General features: G+C 41.4%; 1 long non-coding RNA gene across 1 annotated transcript; it reads right to left on the reverse strand.

Annotated features, from left to right (window-relative positions):
- Positions 1 to 947: 947 nt before the first annotated feature.
- Positions 948 to 21,174, reverse strand: LOC127388362 (uncharacterized). Its single transcript, XR_007890362.1, has 6 exons — positions 21,102 to 21,174; positions 17,561 to 17,701; positions 13,251 to 13,317; positions 11,961 to 12,167; positions 11,685 to 11,849; positions 948 to 1,068 (listed from the first exon to the last, which is right to left on the reverse strand). It is a non-coding gene; the product is annotated as an uncharacterized LOC127388362 (long non-coding RNA).
- Between the last annotated feature and the right edge of the window lie 418 nt (positions 21,175 to 21,592).

Raw genomic sequence — 21,592 nt, forward strand, 5'->3', positions numbered from 1 at the left:
AAAATTCTTGACAGCATCTGCTGTAATGCTCTTGTTAAAAGAGATGGAAAACAGCAGCAAGATGAGAGAAACTGTTATGTCCTTGCTCTTTACACAATATAATAATATGGGAACTAACATAATTGGCCTCCAGATAACTGTTTTTATTAGCCATACACCAACAGGAGTGACCCAGCTGCCCAGGTACACAATAATCCTCTCTGGGCTCTGAGCACAGCTCCCACCAGAGGCATCTCAACCAAATAAAAAAGATGCTACCTAATTTTTCTAAACTAAGTACTTGCTTTTCTTCAAGCCATCCTGATGAGATTACCAATAGGATCCATTTTATATATGATTGCTCAGGAAAAAAAAAAAAAAAAAAAAAGAGAACTGTTTCATATTTGATGATGAATTAAGCTCTCCCATAGCTGTAAACAAGGCAGGAAGATCCCAAGTCCCTACCTATGGCTGTTCCTGCAAGAAACCTTTTCTAAAACTTGTGCCACAGGGGAAGGCTGGATGGAAAACAAGAATCCTCTGCTATCAAAAGTGTGTCATTTTATTCATTTCCATTCCAGTGTGGCAGGGCTGTCTCAGAGGAGCTGTGGTCTGGGAGTCAGGGCTCTCATCTCGTGTCTGCAACCTTCTGATGAGCAAAAACCATCAGAGATCACTGGGTAATTTGCTGGTCTGGATTGGGTAAATTACCCACTGCTGTTCTGGCTGAAACTTTCTCAGAAGGGTTTTTCCAGAGTCAAAATGATCAAAACCTGGAGCAGGTCTGCCCACAGCAGCCAGAAGTCTGGGATTAGGACACTCTCCAGGGGTACAGGAGGTAGATCAGAAATTTCATTGCTGCTCGAAACCTTGTGCCTCAGCCTCTGGCTATTCTGGAATCTTACTCCAGCAGTTTTCCCACGTAGCTGAGAACTCTTCCCACAGAAGACTTTGCCAGAGCTGGTGTTCTTCTGCAGAGCCTGGGCTGTGATAAAGCAGCATCTTGCTGAGGAGCACGAGAGCTGTCCCTGCACCACGGACCAGCCATGGTCACCTTCTCATGGTGCTCAAACTCCACTGCTGACAGACCTGGGGAGAGGGAGGTTTGAGAGGATTTTAGATGATTAATGAGGAAAATGCTCTATTCTGAGCAAAGGAGAGATGAGACTGGAAAAGACACACATATGAGAAAGCAACTGCCTTTCAGAAGGACCTTTTTTCTCTCACATCCCTGTCATTAACACTGGGAATATTTAGGGAAGCTAAACACTTAGCTGAAGCTCTGCTCTGGGTTTCATACAGTCAAATGAATGAAGTTTCAGTTGTTTAGTGTTTATTTCCCCTTCAAATGCATATTTTGCTTTTGTGCGTTTTAGGCTCCATTCTGTCTCATCTGCTGTGAGGTCAGACCACCAAAAATAGGTCTGGCTGCACCACAAAATATTTGTCACTGTTTCTGAGACCTTGGTGCACCATAAACTTTACCAATTTGAATCCATTTCTCCCAGACATTCTCTGTCAAGCAGTCCTTACTCTGAATTTGGTGTATACAGCACGTATGTGGTACTTTTGGTGAGAGAAATGGGGATTAACAACACTGAAGTTTCTACAACTTCACCTCTTCAAGCAGTGTCTGATAATCCTACCATGAAATTACAAAACCAGCAGGACCAGAGCAAGCCTCACTGTAAATTGTGCTTCCTCCATTTGTAAAGGAATCCAGATAAAACATAGATTTTAATCTCTTAAATTAGACAAGCTGTGCCACATGGACTATCCAGCATCCTGCATGGGCCTAGTTTCCCATCCTTCAGCTGAAGACTCTGGGTTGGCTTGGCAGGCAGGATTTGGCCTCGCCTGCAGTGACCTGCCCTCTGTCCCTGCCTCTCCTGGTGTCTCACAGATTCCAAGGACTCTGTCCTTGAGCAAAGAAAACCAAACATGTTACTGGCACTGTGGGACTGTTCTCCATCAGAAAGCACACACAGCCTTTGGAGAGCCAGGCTGGGCACCTGGGCTGATCTCCAGGGCAGTTCCTCATCATCCTTCATGCCTTGGTTGCACTTCCCTGGTGTGTCTGGCAGCAGTTGCTATTAAAACAACTCCTTCTGATCCTTGCTTAGGAGTCAGATAAGCCCTGGATGGTGACAGCTGTGTTGTTTTGCCTATCATAGTGCAGCAGGAGAGCTCTCCACAAACTGACATGACAGTCATTTCATGAAGTCAGGTACTTGGCCCACATGGTTTCATTTTCCTTAGGCTGGTAACAGCAGGGAAGCTGCACTCACTGGTGGATCTAGGCGCTGGGGAGATTTCTCTCCCAGCAATTGTTTTGTCTGCTGGTTTAACAAGAGCACTTGGGCTGCACAGCAGGTTAGAGGTTTTACCCCTATTATACTCACTTGAACTGCCACCTTTATCTCAGCACTGACACCATTAGCTATGACATATTGCTGAGGCCTCTCCACAGAGATGACCCAGCCCTCTCTGGAGCTCTCATCCAAAGCTGAAAGTCACATATCTTTTTAACCCTCTTCTTTCCACTGCTACTGGCTCTGAAGCCACTGGAGGTCCAGGTCTGATTTCACAGCCCTGCACTTCCTCTGGTCCCTCTATTCCACCTTATCCATGAGTTCGGTCTGTATTTGCAGCCCTGGCTCACCTTTCCCACCCAAAGATCCATAACCAATAATCATATTTACTAACTATGTAACTGTGTAGTGCCCAGTCAGCTGCACAGCCATCTGTCTGGGGAGGGCAGAGCCACAGAGGAAAGACTTGCCAGAGGGATCCTCTTCTACTTAAAATCTCCTACACAGATGAAATAGGAGGAGTTATTCATGCGTTTCTTTGCAAAGAGCTTACTTAAAAAGTAAAAAAAAAACCCACAACCAACAACTAAAAGGAAAGAGTGTTCAAGGAGATAATTCTTGTAGGACTAAACGGACTGTAAATATTAATTGTTGTTTCTATTTAATTAGCAAGTAGTTCTGACGAGGATAAGGTCAGGCTGGTACCTGTGCAAACATCCCCCATGAAACACTGACCCAGGCAGGAGGTATGGGATGGTGAGGAACTGAGGGATGGTGAGGAACTGAGGGATGGTGAGGAATGCATGTTGTTGAGGTGTGGTTGCCTGACCAGCAGATAGCAGAGCTGTGACAGAACACATCCTCAGCCTACCCTTGCTTTCCCCTGCTCAGAGAAGGCTCCTGTCTCCAGCAACCTCAGCTGTCACCTAAGCCTTCCTTTGCCAGGTTTGCTGTGGGCAGCTGAGCAGAGGGCTGCAAGTTTATCACACCATTTGATTGTTTTTCCATCCATGTTTCTGTCAGTTAACAGGATTGTCCCCCCTGTGCTGTCCCCATGCCCCAAACACTGAGCCATGCTGCAGGGATGGTCCCCATGGCAGCAGCAGGAATGCCTCATGTCCCACTGCTGCACCTCTGTTTTCATCTCCATCTGAGGCATCACCTTGGCTTTTAGTAGCTGCCTGAAGCAAAGGAGAATCCTGGCTTATGAACCTGTGCACAACTGCTGCACTTCCAGCCAGGAATAAACTGCTCTTAACCTAAATACTCCTCTGAGGACACTGAGCTTGGGGGTAGAAACATAACTGAGCTGTATCTAGTGCGAGCAGGAGTTAGTGAGCCTGGCTTGTACTGGGTAACTCTGGGAAGACTTCGGGAGGGAAGGAAGAAGAGCAATGAACACAGCTAAACACTCATGGCCTTTTCATCGTGTGGTAAATGCAATGTTTTATAATAAAATACAAACTGTTGCAGTTATGAAGACTGTAAAGGCACCCAAAGGAAAAGCTTTGTCCAAAGGCAGGCCACAGCCTAAGCCAAGGAACACTCCAGCATGTTAAAGACCCCTCCATGGTGGGGTGCTCCCCATCACTCTCCTGCTGGGCCAGGCTGGGTGCCGCAGGGCAGCAGCACCTGCAGAAAGCACTGAATCCTTTCTATGACAAATGAAAGAGCCATGGAAGTGATAGAACATAACTAAGCTCATGAGTGCAATAAGCAGCACTGGAGGGTACATTCAAACCTGGCACAGCATGGATGCACTGCCAGCTGATGGAGAGCCCACTGTTACATTTGCCAGGAAAATATTGTGCATTTGAATGCAAAATGCTCACCCAAGTGAGGCAGGATCCACCACTGAATCTTAGAGACTCTTTGATAACTACTATTTTGTACTTGAGGTATTGCAGCATTAATTGCACAGCTTTACTGAGAGACTGATGGTTTTAAAGTTAGTCTTCCTGGAGGTGTTGAATAATGGATGATATTCATCTTTGGGTTAGGGATTCAGAGGATTGATTTGGAAGACACAAGCAAAAGATAACCAAAATCAAGCTTAAGACTGAAAAATGGTAGCATAAAAGTTATGTACAAAGTGTAAGGACTGACAAAATGTACCTCACTCACTGATTCAGGTAGAAGCTCAATGACTAACCATGTCACGAGTCTCCCTCTCCATCTGGCCGACTTTCTCAGCAAGATTGATTTAAAATCCATTTAAGCCCTGAAAGGAATTAACAGGAAACTGCTTTGTTTGACACTGCTGAGAGGGTGGTCAGAGCAAGCAGAGCAACCAGCAGCAACAGCCAAAAAGAAAGTCTAAATCCTGACTAACCAGGGGCCCTGTTAAGTGCAGTGAAGTACAAGTGATGCAAACCTCTTGCTCATACCCACAGACACAAGAAGAGATTGGAAATAAAGATGCTAGAAGTTGTTCCTGATACACTAAAACTGAATCACAGAAGTATCAGTCACTGGCGATTTTTCTAGAGAGTCCTGCACAAGGCTGGATCATAAAACATTGCAAACTTTGTTGTTTGTAAACAGGGCAAAATCAACATGAAATAGTGATACACACCATGAATGCCTGGGTGAGGTTTGGGACCTCGGACTGAGCTAAAAGTAGTAAGGAAATATAAGTACCAGTGCCACGGAAATAAAACCGGGTGAGATCTTGATTAGTCACTTTCTATCTGGGAGCTCACATTTCAAAATTATATTCAACAAATCAGGTTGAAATTAGAAAATGCATTAAGAAAAGACCTCAGGAAAAGCACAGTTTCAGAGGACAGGAGGAGTTTAACCAAATCCCTGTGGGCTGATGAGGGCATTTCTGCAGCATGAGAGCATTTTTCAGTCTCTCATGCCTGGTCAACAGCCACAGGTTTAACTATATTTTTAACTTTATTTCTGGATATTTTTATACACACTTTAGTGACTCCTTTTTTTTTTTTGCATGAAACTTACTACCTGTATACATTACCACGAATGCATTGTTACCTGTCACACCACTTATACCATCTCATTTATTCTGAACAATGCAGCAGCTCATCTTATAATTCATCAGAATCAGGCTCTGATTATTGAAGTGGGTAATTGCACGGGCTGTGGTCTGGACATCAACTCTGGGCAAGGCACAGTCCAGCAGACAGGATAAAATGCAATGAATGTGATTGCAGTGAAGGGGTTTGCTGTTGATAGGTCACATTCTGTGCAAATCACTGGGATACAGCTTGGAAAATATTGGTGCCAATGTCTCAGCTGCCCACAGGTGTGTAAAATGCTACTGGTCTAAAATGCACAGCCAGTATTTCTGCCTCCTGGATAAAATAATACTAATCAATAGCAGTGATAACTTGTTTGTGCCTCACCTCCCTGCTTTAGGGATCATTAGCTTTTCTTGCATGTCTCTGTAAAGAAAATTTACATTTCTACTACTTGAATATAGTCTTTCTACTACATACGTAGATGTGTGTGTATATGTGTGTGTACCTCAGAATTCAGCCAAACACAACCCACTACAATGAATCCTTTCTCTGGACAAATCCTTCTTGCCACTTTGTCTTTCACCCATAGGAAAAAAACCCCAAACAAGCAAAACCAAAAACCTCACGACATCACCTCGTAGGCTTGTGTCTCTATAAATCAGGGGGGGAGCACAGAGAAAGGCCAGTCCTTGAACAGGGAATTTTACTAGATAGGCTATGAAACTAGTATAACTTCTGAGAGATGAACAGAATTCCTGCAACATGAGGTTTTATACAGGGGGAAGTCACGGGGTGACATCCCAGCATCCCTGCCAGTTGTATTTCTGATGCTGCAATGATCACCCTTGCATTTTTTTGGTGTGTGATTGCACCTAGATGTCCAGCTGCTGTCCCAGCCCAGAGGATCAGCTGTTGGCCACCACTGGAAATAGTATCTTGGTCTTTGTGAAACACCCTCTGCCTCTATCTCCAGAGATGTGATTGCATTGTTCAGAGATGTTTCCAGTGGCTACACTTTTAAAAAAAAAGCTATAAAGGAGATTCTGCTTTCCTTTTATTTTGGTGATTTGGAGGAACAGTAATGCTTTGCTTTTGGGTAAAATTCAAATCAATGCAAACCTCATAGGGCAATAATATTTTATAGATTGTTATCCAATACGTAATTTGTTACATGATATCTATGTGGCTTCTGTTTATTGAGACATAAAGACGTTACTTTTTTTAAGGCAGATTTTATGTGAGAAGGGCAAAAGGAGGAATAACCTTTCATACCTGTTGTGCCATAAACTAAATTACCCTTAACCTAAATCATTTATCATGTAGTGGCAGCCTAATGAGAGCAAAATAAACAGAAACAAACTGCCTGAAATTTTCTTTAAGGGACAAGATTTATTTATATCAGCACAGTCTTTTGCTTGTAGCTTCACAGGTTGGCCATGTGGATTTTACAGTGGATACCATTAGATGCTCTGAGCAATAACTGAAGAAAACTTATGAGGCTATAAAGCTTGTGAAAGGGCCTTTTTCACCCTGGAATCACATATCACAGAGTGTGAGTGCAGAAGAGATGTTACAGGGTAGTTGCATACTTTATTTTCTGGTAGTAACTTTCTGCTGGATGGGACTAATCCAAGGGAGAGAAGAAGCCTTCATCTCTCCAGAACATCTGAACAGCAGCCTGAGGGGCCTCAAATACAGATCATCAGGGCTTTTGTGCTTTGGATCAAGAGGGCTGGGAAACCTTTCAGGAAGAATGATAGCCACCATATCTGTGAAATACACTGTGATATATTGTGCTTACTACTAAGATGTTCTTTTTCTAATATAACATTTCTCTTGGCAATATACATTGGCCTGGACACAGCACTGTTTTTGCCAGCGTAGTTTCAAAGGGAAGAAGCAATACATTGGAGTAAATGTGACTTCTTTTGGTTTTGTTTTTAGACCAGACACACAACTGTAAAAGGAGCTTTTACTCAGTAAGTCCTGCTTGAACTATGAGTGCACTGACCTGCAGACACACACAGAGTATAAGCCTATTTTCTGCAAGATGTGATGGTATCATAAGCTAAGCGAAGATCCAGATCTTTGGAAAGCTGATTCAAACCTTCCCGAAGTCAGTGGGATACATTTCCCTGACTTTCATAAGACTGAATCAGACCTTGCATGCTGTTTATTAGCTACATTAATTAGTGTGATTTGCCCTCCACATAATGCAGTTGTGGTTGATGCATTCTGATGTGTGCAGAAATTGAAATATGTGTTGATAATCTTGCACACTGATGAAGATTGATTTGCTTATTAAGGAAATAAAAGTTAAAGATAGTGGATCCCTTCAGATCTAGTGCTTGCTGTTTCCCATAGCAAGGATGATGGATTTTTCTAAGCACAACAGGAGAGGAATATAATCAATCTATCTGTTGCCCTTAGCCTAGAACTGGTGAAAAATTTGATCTGTGTGACTAGGTAGTATGAACATTGTTTCATATATCAAGAAAAACATACGTAGCCCATTATTTAGATCATCACCAGTAAAGTGATGTTTTCAGGAATGAAATGAAGGTCCATCTTCTTCTTACCTTCTCTAGTCAACCTCCTAAACCCTTGCTGAACTTGTAACAGGGTGGTAGAGAAAATCCTGGCCTGCCAGAGAAGCTGAGTCAACGATCAGTGACATGCAGTGTAACATCAGCAGAAGTTGCTCCAGCCCACAGGCAATTTCTGAGAGCAATCAAAGATGTGGATGGCAGGAAGTTGGGGAAGAGCTGCAGTCAATCTGCATTATTGAGAGCCTGACTCCGGTGAAAGGATGATTAGCACACAAAACTGCAGACACTTCACTTCAAGATCCTCCTCAATGTCTCTTCTTCAGAACAGGAAGCACATTTAAGCCCATTAGGGGTTGAACTCTATTTTGAGGCTTTATAAATGCAGTTCCAAGGAAATGTGTAGAAACTTACTGACAGAGCAGCTCTGCAGGTATGTGAAGCTGGAAATGATACTCATGCAATAATTCTTCTGCAGTAACTGGGGTGTGTTTGATGGTCCTGGAAAAGCATCAGATTGGGGTTCTTCTGGCTCATGCACAATACAGCGCTATCCATTTGTCCATAGATCCAAATGGCAAAGACACAACTAGCTCCAAAGGCTTGGCTGTTACTGGGATCAGTGTTGGCATGCAAGCTCAACTGGTCAGCACCTTTCCTCAACATGGCACAACCAGCACAGGCTGAGCTTTTTGCAAAGGGAACAGAAAGGCTTCCAATGGGAACTTCGTTGTGTGTATGGTTTGTATCCCTGTCCCATGGAAACATTCTCCAAAGGAGAAGGAGGGGTATAAACATAGTAAAGCTGCTCAGCTTTACCAATCAAATTACTCCTTCAAAGGAAAGAATAGTCCCAATTCAGCAAAACACCTAAATACATATTTTGCACTTAATAATGAGAGTGATCCTACACCTACAGCAAAGAATACCCAGGAGCACCTGAAAACACACTATTTAGTCACTTCTACTGCTAAGGACCAACTGCTCCACAAACTTGGCATGAACAGACCCTGAAGCAGAGAGCTGACACTACAAAGACCATTTACCTTCAGTGTTTTCCTTGAGCAAGTCCTTCTGTTCCTCTTGATGTCCTCTGGCTAGAAATATTAGCAGTGTTAAATAGCCAGCCACCACTTTTGAAGCTAATTTGCCTCAGGCACCTTTACAAAATGCAGGGAACATTCTGATTGTTGATTTGTGTTATTTTTATTGATGTGGAAAATGTAAATGTGATTCCTTGCTAAGAAATGCACTTAGAGTTTTATTGTGACAGGTATTTTTTCATGTTCTAAATGTATCTGAAGTTGTTTTGGCTTAAAACAAAGGACAACAAGCTTTTGATAAGAGAATGATAAGGGGATAAGAAAATATCCCCTTTATTAGTGAAAGACTGATTTTGATATTCTTAAGGTCTTGTAACAGCTTACAACAAACAGTGTGATGCAGGTAATACATCCCTTTAATACTATTTTCAAAAGGCAAAGATTGCTTCTTGATTGAAGATCCTATAGAACCACATATGGCTGTGAAGGGCTTAAAGAACTACATGAGGATTGTTATATTCAGGGTACATTATTCAGACATTTGGGAGAGGATTTTGGAGCATTTTCAGTGGTTCCTACCACTCTGCTACTATAGGTTAGTTTATACTACAGAAAATGTTTCCCCAAACAGTTGAGGATGGAAATGTGATCAGCATATGTGTGCAGACAGCATTCCTTGGGGTTTTGCTTGGCAAGATGTGTTCTGAACAGGCTGTGGTTGCTATTCAGAGATGCTACAGGCCTCTATTGTATGGATATAGGTACATTCAGCTACAAAACAAAGCTGTGAAGCTGAGATCAGCCATGGAAATCTTGGAAGAAAATGTGGCCTTAAACATTTAGCTGTTTCTGCCACTACAAAAATACAGCCCTGTATGGATTAAGAATGCAGCAACTGTTCAAGAGGTAGGCAGAAAAGCTTAGAATAGAAAACCCAGAACAGAAGATTGGAAAAAGGAATGAAAAACAGCTAATAATGCAGGTGAATTTTCATCACCTTCCTTTAATTGACACAACAGTAATATTTAAAACTTCAGGAATTTTCATGATGGTAATTTCCCTTGTTAATTTGTGAGTGCAGTGCCTTGACGCTCAGGAACATGTTATGCTGAGGGATGTGCCTGGTTCCCCAGCACCTAGTTATATTTTGGGGTATTAATCAGCAGAATCATTTGCCTAAGTGCTTTGCAAAGCTCCTCAGAATGGCCTTGAGTAAGATAGCAGTGTGTTTAATTCACTACTATTTCTTTTTTGTATTGTAACAGATCATTTGGCATTGTGTAATTTCCTCTCGATTATTCTCTCTGATTCCAACAACATATTTTGGTGCATAAAGAGTCTAAATGAAAGTGCTGAATAGCAGAGGATAAAAGAGGCTTCTCAGAGCACTGATGTTACAAGAAAACAGGTTAAAGTCCTATTAGCTTTCAATGTACAGTCTAATAGAGGAGAAAACAAAGCAGAAATAAAAAGGAAGTTCTGCCTCTAGGAAAAAAAAGCAATGCCAGTGATATTTAGATCCACCCTGGCCAGATTTGAGGCAAGTAGTTTTCATGGACCTTGACATTTTAGAATTAATATAACTTAATTAAGTACATTCATAAATAAGTGCACCCTAAATATTATGTCTCTGTATTAGGGAATCCTAAGTAAAATAATTATTCTTATCTTACAACAAATCTATTTAAAGGCTTTTCCTTCCAAATATCTTTGGGCCTGATTCCTAGCTGGTGTAAATTAGCATTTCTCCATAAAGCTCAAAGCTATTCCTGCTTGCACCATTATCTCCAACCCAGTCCACCTCTCAAAACCCAAGAACACCTCCAGAATAGTAAGTTCAGGTTCAAATCTCTTCAGTGACTCAAGGAAGAGAAAACATTCATAACCACTGATCACTGTTCAAGCCAACATTTTGCTTTTCTAACATATTCCAAATCTATATCAATTGCTGCACATCCAGCAGATGCAAATGTATTGATAGCTGCAAGTGTGACTTGTTTGGACTGCAATGTAATTATCAAGAGATAGAATCAATTTATAACAAATCATCTGCCATGTGCAAAGCAGGAGTCCAGCAGTAATTAATGTAATAAAATGTATTAATGTTTCTCTTGATCTCTTTCTTTTACCCGCTTGGTGGGACTTGACAAGGTCTGCCTTCTCCGTGAGCAAACAGCTCACCCGTGAGTCAGAGGAAACAGGATGAAATGCAGGAGAAATTCATTAATAAACAAAGATCCATTAATCTTAGGCCTAGAATTACATCACAATTTTCAAGCAACACAATCCAATTGGCAAATGTTGGGGGAAGTGACTTTCAAGCGACTTTGAAGGAACTGACATGTCTCTCTGGAGTTGGTAAGCAAAAAGAAAGACACACCTAATTGTAGGGAAAAGGAAAACAGATCACTCTTGCTTTAAAGGTACCAAATGGTTCTCTGAAATAAAAGGAACCTCTAGCCTTGTGCTTATATTTAGGTCATGTTAACATGTGCTTCTCTGTACATATTCAAACAGACGGCTCATAATCATCTTTGCTTTTCAAATTACCAATTTAAATAGCAAAAAAGAAGTCTATACATTGTACTATGCTTTGAAACTTGATCATCTTCTAAAAATCAAACCAGTGCTTAATATCTGCTGGGTGGCAAGTTGTTGAAGAAAGACATGGCTATTTACAGTTATTAAGCACTAATAAATCATTTCTCTTCAGAGCCTTAATTGAGAATAGCAGACCTTCTGTTCAGCCAGTTCAGCCTCAGTGGGCAGGGCAGCACCACCCAGCTTCCAGGCCCTTGCCTTTCCTCCTTTCTGGTTTACCTGCTGTGCAGATGACAGCCCTGGGGCAGGTATCACCCTCGATGTCTACTTCTTGTCTCACAGGTGTGAAAACAAAGTGGTTTCCAGCAGCTTTCTCTGACACTGCTGCTCAGACCAGGCCATGTGTGGGTGCTGAGGGTGAAGACACGGCTGGGGGCTCCTTTCCTGTGAAAAGAGGTCAAAATATTAGGGATATGGAGCTACAAGGGCATAACAGAAGGAGATGGCCAGTACCAGTGGAGTGTTAGGGGACAAAATGGAGCTTTATTGACAGACCTTCATTTGAGGTGGCTTTGCTTTGGTTATTAATTTTGTGATTGCTGAGGCAGCCCCAGAGCTCTCTTCTCCTCTCTTATTGTAGCACTCAGAAACCTTAAGGTGCTTGAGAGGGTGAAGCCATTATGAACTTCAGCACCTTTCTCCTTGGCTTTTGTTTAAAGGATTTTCTCCTTTTTTTCTTCTGGATTTCACCAGCATCCAGACCTATTGTTCAAGCAGAAGAGAGAAATAATTTGCACTTCTGCTGCCATCTCCAGATCATCTTGAACCCTGTTTAGACATTAATATAACCTGTTTGCCGCACTGATTATTCACTTGGACATACCCCCCATCTTAAAATACATAGATTATGCCAAGTTAACTCCAATTGCAGCTAGAAACCAACCAATTATTTTCTTGTTCTCCTCATTATCAAAGAGATTATAAATGATGGTAATAAACAGAAAGAGCATCACCAAGGAGGCAGGGAATGGTAAGGATCATCATTTCACGCTGAATCATTCACTTGTTAAACAATAAGCCCTGAAATTACCTTTCCCTCCTGACACACAGGCATGCACATATGCATGCAAAGAAATTATTAAAGACCTCAACTTAGGCAAGAATAATGGCCACGAATGGCTCAGCTAATCTTAAAGTCACCCTGGCATTACAGTCTTGCGTTGTTCCTATTTATACTCTTTAGGATTCAGCTTAGTCCCATTGCCAGCTGGTTCAAATCCATCTAACCTGTAAGCAGGTGTGTGTGCCTGGGTCAGCACAGAACCAGTCCCAGCCTCCTGATTTCTCACTGGGCAGCAACGTATGGCTATTGCAAACCTAAGTATTTCCTGACAGCTCTCTGGGGAAATCTAAAGTTAATCATCTGCATCCATGGTACTGTTAATACATTCTGCCAGGCTGAAATCCAGTTGCTAATATCTTGGCAGATTTCCAGGTTCTTGTCTAAAATTAGCTTTGCTTTCACTTTTTGTTTTGTGTACAAATACTAACTCTTGATGCATGAATTTCTGAGGTGGGAGTGGCAGGTGGACTTCCCTGTCCCCTGCTCAAGGTGTTTCTCCAAGCCCTAGCTCAAATGAGCATTTCTCCAGGTCTTGAAAACTGACCTCCACTGATGCTTTGCTCAACTGCACATTCACTTTGGGAGGAAAGTTTGGTGGGTTGGTGGGTGTCTCCATGGCCAGTGTGCAACTGCTCTGTGTTGGGCACTGGGAACCCCCACGGGTGCTTGTCCCAAGACTGGGATCCACAAAACCCAGTCTGCATTAGGTCTTTGGTTCACACCTGCTTTCCTTGTGCCACCACAGCTGCCACAGCTCCTGGGTGGGTTATATGCTGCCAAGTTGTCTGGCTGTAATTGGGAGAAATAACAAACAATGAGCAGCAGTGAAAGAAGAAAGGCAGCAATCATTTCAGAGGTTAAAGCAATAAACTGCAAATGAGATTCTGTGCCAGTAAATATAAAAACGAGCCAAGACCAATAAAAAGAGGGTCTCTCTCAGTAAATGGTGAGTTCCTGCTGTGTACTGATCCAAGATTTGTGAGATATTGTAGGAAATCCCCTTGACCATTAGCTCCACGAAGGGATGGCAAGAGAAGGAACAGGTTGGGTGTTTCGTGTTGAGAAGCACACAGGCTTGGTGTTAGGCTCCTGAGAAACACAGCAGTTTGACCTTGGGGGCAGTGGAAGGTACCAAGGGGGGTGACCTGAGACTGCAGCCATCCCTCCACACACTGTGATTCCTTCCGTGGCCACCAGCTGGAGGTACAGATGTACAGATGTATTAGAAAGGCAGAAGCAAGAGCTTTGTTACCGAGGTATTATTTCTTTTGAAAGGAGAGCACCAAAAAGATGTTGCAATACCTTTAATATGCATTTTAATAAAAAGATCTGGGATATTAAATATGAATCAAGCAAAAGATGAAAATGAAACCACTGAATAGCAGACTATACGGTGGCACAAATTAAAGTGTTCCTGGGATATAAGGCTCATATTGAAACAACTGCTGCATGAGATCTTGAAAGAGGTGAAGTCTTCAAGATACTATTGTAAAGGTTTATCAGCAGTTCCTTTATTAACATCCCTATCCTTGAAGAAACCTGCACAGTATCTTCTGATGACATTCTAATTTTGATCCTATTTTACTGAAGAAATGGGAATTTTACTAACTTCAGTTGAAACAGAATCATTTTTTATTTTTTTTTAAATCATTATGACACTGATATTTGGAAGGCTGTTTATTCTAGAGTTCTGAAGCTTCTACTCACAGATATGAAGTAGATATTAAACTTTTCATCTGTGAAGAATAATGTATGCTCTTCAGTCTCACTATTTGGGTATTATCTAGACATTGAGTTTTAGTATTTGTGAACATGTTAAAAGCAAAGTTATAATTAGTTTACAGGTGATATTGGTAGGTTTGGTAAATTAAACACTTTCAGATAGCTTCAGAAAATGCATTTCATAACGTATTTAATTAAACATTGATCCACATTTACACTTCAGCCAAACCTTTCAAGCCTTTTTATCAGAACTTTTCTATCTCAATGTTTGCCCACTAAATACTGTAGAATGTATTGAGTGATTAGTAGAGAATCTTCTATTTATTAGAAATTATCTAATTCACATGGAAAATGTTCTTTCCTGCATTTGACAGAAATCTCTGCAGATTAGATTGAAGTTTCCACTTCATCAAAGATTACAGGATCATACAGCTGTTTGAATGTCCATTCCCACATATGTAGGGATTAAATGAGACCAGCACCACTTCAGCTGAAGAATGTGTAGGACTCTTGGGTCTGGTCCTTGCAGCCCTGTCAGTTACTTGACAAAGAGCTGGGAAGTCCCACGCCTACACACCTGGCCAGGATGACTCAGCAGTATCAAAATCATAACCCTGGCTTTTCCATGAATCTGGTGTATGGGTGAAGCTGCTGTCATGTTGTAGCAGACAGCAGCATCTTTCTGCTATGTCTCTAAATCAGCATTCTGATTAGTAGATTCTAGAGGCCAATTTCTACTTCAGGCAGTTCTGATAAAGAATACTGCTGTGACATATACAACATTATTTAAATGTTTCATAACTATGATTTTTTTATAGTTGTCCTCTATGAACATTTTGATGGCAGGTGACACTCCTAGTGCAGGTACAGAGGCATGGAAAGGGATGAAACACAAAAAGCAAGGGGCTGGTCACCTCTGTCCTGATAGAAGGGAAAAAGGCTTAGATGACCTAAGTGTTGTACTGGAGCTGAGGCAGCATCAGATCTTGTTCCTGCCGTCGTGAGGAAGAGCATGTTCAGAAAGGACAATGGCTGGAGCATGTGCAGGTCAGTCCAAGCTCCCTTCTGTGAAGGGTTGGGGCAAACCTGGATCTTGACTCCATCTGGAGTTAGGCTGTAACTGGGTTACACAGCTGGGCCAATGACTGAACATATTCCCAAGTCTAGTAACACACACAGTAAATGTGGCATTTTTCTGTCTTTGTACACACCACGTATTCTCCAAAGGAAGACTTCAACTGCAAACAAAAAAGCAAGTGAAATGGAAAATTGAACACAAGTTTAATTCTTCCAGCAGTGCCTCCAGGACCTGTGCATCTGCAAATGCAAAGAGATGGCAGGTCAATAGCTCATCACCTTGTGGTGAAGCTCTGCACATATTGCCTACAGAAACTCCTAAGCTTGAATTAGTTTTGCCTTCCCTCAGTGGCTGGAAACATGGCAGTCATTGCTAAATACTCCTATCAGTGCTGCAAATCTTTCTTTAAGGTTATCCATTTTGCCCCAGGAAGCTTTTGTGGCTGACATTTTTCCTTTCTATCAAACAACATAAGGTAAATAATTACTCTACTTTGCCTCATTCTACTTCTGCCTTGCTTCTGTGTAGTTTATGGGAAGAGCTGCAGGTTAGAAATCCACTGTCCAAGGCACCCATGTTTATCCCAGTTTCAAGTTTAATGTTGAAAACACATTTTACTGAAATCAGAAGTGATAATTTGTGTCAGAGAACACAGCACTGAGTCACATGCAGCTGAAACTGGAGCACAACCGTGGTAGGGTATGAGGCTTTGTGCTTCTTGATATCACATTTCAGGATCTTAAAGATGAGTTTACTCACTGTAAATGGATGCTGATCCTTGCTGTTGCCTCCAGGGATATCAGTAATGAATGCTAATGTTCATGACATATTTCTAAACTATTTAAATGGATGCAATTCTTTTTTACATTACATAAGGTAAAATGGAGTGACTAACTAATAGAAAAAAAATTCACTCTATATTTTAAGAGACACATGCCATGATGGGCCTCAGTCAAGAGGCAAATATTTTATACTAGCCTGAGTTTGGAGAGTCTTACATATAAATGATATTCCAAAAGGTGATTCTCCATGTGACAGAGACTACAAAATAGAAATTACTACAAACTAATATATTGACTTTGTAGCTATACATTGTCTTCAACTGGCTTGAGTCACACGTTTATATACGAAGCCAGGTATGATAAATGGCCACAGAAAGCATGGAAAAGGTGTTATGAAGAGGAATGCAACCATTGGGATTTTATTTATAATGAATTAAGGGCCTGGGGTTCTGGTAATGAGATCAGCAGTTTTCTTAAACATCATTTACCATTCTGGGCAGTGTCAGCTTGAATTGGTACCGTATTTTAGTCTTAATCATCTCCCTGAAAAGGATCTGTTGATGGGTCTGGACTGAAGGCAACCTTGGGCAGAGCCCAGTGCTGTTCCTGGGAAGCTGCAGGTGTGAAGGCACACCCTGAGGTGCAGTGTATGGGCTGTGCAAGGCACCTTCACACCTCCCACACTGACTAATATCCTTGCTCTGTGTGTCCTGTAAGAGACCAGCCAGGGTATATAATAAACAGAAAAGATTTCACCAGTCCTCAAACTAAACCAAGTTCTGTGGCAGTTTTAACCAACTGCACCACAAATGGGCAACAATTGAGATTATTTAGTCAAAGTATACCTTTGTTTGTACTATGTATATATGCACAGACTCACATGCATATATACATATAGACACATGCATATATCAAAAGCTAACATGCCTACATCTCCTCAGTTACAAGGAAACCCTACCAGCAAGGTTGGTACATGAGCAATAGGAGTATGTGAAGGAAAATGTTAATATTTCCCATGAGACAGCCTGTTGGGAATGATTCCTGGCACTGCACACTGTGTATAAACTGAAATAAAAGGATATCAAAGCACTAGTAAATAAGCTCCAAACGACATGGTTCATGTAAGATAACTGCACCTTTCCTCTGCTTTCCTGAGGCTTGGTTAAGCACAAGGGCTGTGATTGTATTACAACAGTTATATTCATTACCACTTAAGCAATTTACTGTTGAAAGACATTTTTATGCTGATTTGCCAACAACACAACACACTGGGGTTTACATCTTTCAGCCTTTATGTTTGGGTTAAATACAGCAAATTCTCTCATTGCCTTTTTCCTGCTGAGACACAGCTGCTTACAGTTGTGAATGCCCACACAAATATTGGTGCTACTGCACTGAACCAGTGCATAAATTCATCATGTTCTGGTGAAAGTGTGTTGCTCAATATTACCTTCTCAGGTAGCAGTGCTGGTGGAATGCCAACTGCACACAGAGAACACGGGCACCTTCTGCACTGATGGGAGAGGGGTGTTTCTGTTCCAGCTTTTTGCTTAAGCTCTCTGAGTCTTGTTCTCTATGAAAACAAAATCACCTGAAAAGTAAAAATTATTGTTAAGATACAGAAATCCCGTTGTGCCTTGTACTTGACTGTCAGAAGAAGGTGTGAATCCTCAGAAGGATTCTTCACCATGGGAAGATGAGTAAGTCCAGCTCATGCAGGGATGGTGGAGCCCATTTGTTCAGCAGCTTGCTCAACCCAAGCCTTTTGCCTTGTCCCTAGATGTCAAAGGACCACCAGTGGGGCATTAATATTTAGAAGGCAGCTATGACCCTCCTATCTGCTTATTTCAATCCTGCTGAATCCAGCTGGGGAGCTGAGTGAGGCCTCACACATGCCAATAAGGTGCCTTATTGTGGGGAGCTTAAGAAACAAAATTATCTGTAGTGTCACACCACGTTCCCAATGTCACCTGAAACACAATGAGCTGTTAGGATTTAGGAAAACGTTTTGAAAACACAAGATTTAAACCCTCCCCTAAGGTTTCATGTACTGAATTTGAATTGCAAATAAGCTACACTATTTTCTGTTTCCCTAGGAAAAGTAAGCAGCAGCAGTCATGAGTGACAAACAAATGAAACTCCAAGCCCTTTCGTGAAAAAAGGAAAAACAGGGAATGATCAGTATCAGAAACTTTAGTTAAATAACATAGGGTGCTTTCCTCCTTCAAAATATGGCTCAATAATTTTGAATAAGCAAATAAGCACCCTTGCTGGAGTGTGTAAAACTGGTCACTTCTGCCTCTACTCTGGTAGGTACACGTATTTGCTATTCAGTCTGTTATGGATGTCTGGAAAATAGTTTGAGTGCAGAAAGTGCCTCAGGGATAAAAAGTTTGAAAATAAAAATGTAGCTGTATGTCATTGGCATTCATGAGAAAATTCACATTAGATGCCTTCAAATCAGGTGCTCAGGAGACAATAGAGAGAGCAGGAGCACTGGTGTGCCAAGAATGCAAGCCTAGCTGGGACAGACTCAGCTGCTTTCCTGGCAGATGAAGAATATCAAAGTATGCAAGGCCAAATTCAAAAGATAATATAAGACGTGTGGAAGCTGCTGGGAGGGAAAGCTGAGGCTGCAGAATCAAAAGGCTATGCATGCACTCCCTGCATTACAGACTCTTCTCTTCACATTTTTATTCCTTGGCTCCTCTATGTATTCAACAGATCTCTTTCTATAGGTGGTTACACCAACGTACCAGTCCTGCAGCAAAGCTCCTCCGCCAGCACCAGGGTGGAACTGAGCCCCAAATCCCTGTTGCTAAACACTGTGGTGTTTAATCCCTGTTGTTTCTTTCACCAGGTCAAAAACTTGCTATTTCTGCAAACACAGCTGCATTTTGCCAAGGGTAAAAATGTCAATTTGCTTGAATTTAGCTAAGAGCAAAATCTCATCATTCCCACTGCCTGACAACTTTTACCTCCAAAGGTGTCAGTTTGCCACTTGAACTTACTCTTTCTTGCTTTTACAAAACCAACAGACAATTGTGGCAATTGTGGCAGGAATGTGAAATGTTACATATTTACATGAAAACTCAGATGATACCAGAAGTGCATTTTCTCCTCTGTCACAGTCTTGATCTTGTGTTTTGTTGCTCAAAAAGTAAGCAGCTGAAGAATGCATGGGGCTTGTAACCTGAAGCCCAGGCACCAGGTTGAGCCTCAGCTCAATAAAGAACAAAATATTGGCACTTAGGTTAATGCACTAAGCATATGTCAGACCATTTGAATTAATAAATAAATCTCTAACATATCTCCTTTTAAATTCCACTGCCAAGGGAAAACAACAATACAACTTCAAGCTTCAGACACATGAGAAGAAAACCTTTCCCTCCATGTGCTAAGTGCACTGCCACTAGGTCATTACACCAGCTCAGGTTTGGCGTTCAGACTGAAATTTTCTATATCCCAGATATCCAGAAAGAAATCTTTGATGAAAGCAATACTTTTCTTCACTTCCTTTCCAATAATATTCCCCAGAGTAATTGCAAGGAGAGGCAGAGGCTGCACAGCCCATCCAGGCAGCAGCCTGGCACGCTGCTGCATGCAGAGCTGGAGCTCACCAGTGTATTTCATCCACCTATTTTCCACCACAGTATTTCTATTTCTTCTTCTTGTACATAGCCCTGTGTGTCCCACATGTCACATTGGGGTGGCTCAGGAATAGCTCTCTTTCCTTCCCCCACTAATAAGAAGAAAAAGTGACAACTGAAAAACAGGTGAAGATTGAGTCCTTTCCTATGGACTTCCTTCCCCTAGTGGGAAAACAACAAAAAATGATGCTGACTACTTCTGTAACAAACATATTTGTATACATTACATACTGCTGACAAATGGACATGCAATCAGTATTTTTAGGGGAAAATGTAATGTTTCCCCCATGATCATATTTAACATACTTTATTTTCCATCTATCTATCTAGGCCAACTGTTCAAACTGTGGCATAACAATTAGAATAAGTGATAGTGTTACAGACAGAAAACAAAGAGTATGATGGCATCATTTGTCTTGTTACATTTCTTGATTTAATGCCAGGCTGGGATTTCTAGTCTGAACCAGATTTTTCTTATGCTATAAATATTTCAGTTTTTTTCATTTTTTCTTGATTTAGTTTGACAGTAAATAATCCCATGGATGCTGCTTGTGGAAAGACATTGTAAAAATTATTAAGTGCCTGCTTGCCAGTTAGGCCCTTGTGTCTGTCAGAGTAAAATAAGTAAAGCAGCTGGGTTACTTAAAGGAAATATGTAGGTGTAGTGTACATGTATTTACAATAATGCCCCATAATCTGCAATCTCAGAAGCAAGAGAATTACAGTTCTGAGGACTGATCAATACCTTCTATGAATACAAAGAGGTTTGGGTATATATTCTGGATACTGGCAGCAGAAAGTACTTGCTTTTTGGTTTCTAAAGACTCAACAAGAGGGGAATAGAAATGAGGAAGCTTTTCAGAGAGTTCTGTGCTTGAAAGAAAGAGCAAGTATCTTGGAGAAGGATGGACCTGGACAGTTAATTGGCTTTTATTGGTGATTTTTATTGCTCAGAATATTCCCCTTGGAAATCACGAGTAACATTAGAGGTTTTATGTCCTTTTTTTTTTCGAGCCATAGTTGCCCTTGGCAACTCTTGCACCTTTAAACGGGATCTCAGGTGATCTGCACAAAATAACTCACATGCTGATAGTGACAAGAAAAGGGACATATTTGAGAGGTGCTGAGGAAAGGGAGTTGGGTGGGACCAGAGCAGGCAACACTGGGAAATGCTTTCTGTCCATGTCAGGAGAAACAACAGAAAAATGTCCAGCACAGGGGTAAATGCAAACAGAAATAACAAGGAAACAGCTTGTGGGAATGTGCAAAATTCATTGCAGTAACTTCAGCAAAAGAGGATAAACAGTAAAAAAATAGTGGGTGTTACCACCTGATACTTACAGAGAACACAGGCACCCTGCAAGCTCCTTGGCCAGGCAAAGGGCAGTTTGAGCCTGAGCAGTGTGCTTGTAGAAAAGTGCCAGCTCTGCTGAAATAATCCAGAACAGACATAAATGAGCAGAGATGAAAAAAGAATGACTTAGGAAAAAGAAAATAGGAATCCTCTAATATAAAACAACAATAATATTCAAACATGCAAAAGGTATAGAGAGAAATGGCCATGTCTATTGATTGTAGACAAATACATGCATTTATAGCCAATGTTAGAAATAACTATTAAACCAGCAACATTGTCAGGGTTTCCTGAGGAAGTTATGGAAAGACATATAGGACTGTAGGTCTTTGATGCATGACAGGCAAATAGTAATTGAGGCTATTTTAGGTGTAGTTACTGTTGCTTGTGTCAGCATGGATGTAAAAATGTATCACCCAGCTCCTTTTTCTCTGTTTCTACTTACGGAATTATCCAGACTTCAACATTTTTTTAAAAA

This window comes from Apus apus, chromosome 9 (genome assembly GCF_020740795.1).
Source record: "Apus apus isolate bApuApu2 chromosome 9, bApuApu2.pri.cur, whole genome shotgun sequence".
Lineage (NCBI taxonomy): Eukaryota > Metazoa > Chordata > Aves > Apodiformes > Apodidae > Apus > Apus apus.